Source organism: Crocuta crocuta, unplaced genomic scaffold (assembly GCF_008692635.1).
Source record: "Crocuta crocuta isolate KB4526 unplaced genomic scaffold, BGI_CrCroc_1.0 scaffold2168, whole genome shotgun sequence".
NCBI classification, from domain to species: Eukaryota; Metazoa; Chordata; class Mammalia; order Carnivora; family Hyaenidae; genus Crocuta; species Crocuta crocuta.
The window spans coordinates 1-1,231 of NW_027528295.1; positions in this window are offsets into that span (position 1 = coordinate 1).

The window sequence follows — 1,231 nt, forward strand, 5'->3', positions numbered from 1 at the left end:
GACAGGGACCGTGTCTTGAGCGGTTTCAGACTCTCTCTTTTCCCCCTCTCACTCCCCACAGAGGGGGATCGCCCCCGTCCTTGGAGTGTCCAATCCCGGCCCGATTTTATCTTCCCCAGTTCGCACTCACGTTAGAAGGCTTTCTCAGTGGATTCTGCGTCCTTTTTCTCCCAATCTCTTGGGTTCTTTAAGGTTTCCTATGGCTTCAGATCTTTTCCGTGTGAGAAATGGGGATGAGTACAATGTACGGAGCTCCCTACTTTTCCGCCATCTTGCCCCTCCTCTGAGCTAAATCCATATACTGGAATTGGGGATCCCACAAGAGCCTCTGGAGGCCTGAGAGTCTTCTGCTTTGCTTCAGACCAGCTCTTCACTTTCCACTTCCATGGATTCCCTCCTATGATTTATTTCAGCCGCCTTCCTATCCTACCTCAGGTGCTACCACCTTACTACCTACTCCACCTTTTGCCTTTAGTAACTATTTTTGACAGAATTCACTTTATGTCAGTGTACTTATTTTGAGGAGCGGGGACAGAATTCACTTTTAATATAGATCTATTGAGTTTTTGGATCAAGAGGGAAAGAAAGCTAAAATATTTTATCAGTAGCTCAGAACCTGTATATAGCAATCTTGTTCCCATGTTGGTCGATCTGGATTCATACAAATCAAGAGACTGATATTATGACAAATTTATGTATTAGTTCTGCAATTTCAAAATTCCCCCTTTGGGGGCTCTGCACTCCAAATTACATTCCTTCTAACTCCTAGAATGAGCCTAAATGTGCAGCGAATTTGAGTGTGACAGGCTGGGTTTGATTCTGACTCAGGCAGTGCAGCTTCTCGAACCAGACTGAGTCACCATATCAGTTTGATCATAATGTTAGTATTCTGTCTAGTCAACAACAGGGTTGAATAAGGGAAAGCTGTATTTCTATGAATATTTATCTGATAGGACTCTCTTAATTAACTATAGCTATATTTGGCAAGATAACAGTTTTAGTTAGAGGAAAACCTAGGGCATGTAGAGGCTGTAGCACAGAATTATATACAGTGTGAGGGAGAGAAACGGAACCCCATAGCATGACTATTTTTCCATTAGTATTTGTTTGATTTCAATGAGAATGATAAAATAAGAGATAGGGACTGCACACAAAAATGAAATTAGAGTTGTAAAACTTAATTTTAGCCATTGTTTCTGTTAGATTTACCCAAATAGTGAAATCTATTGAC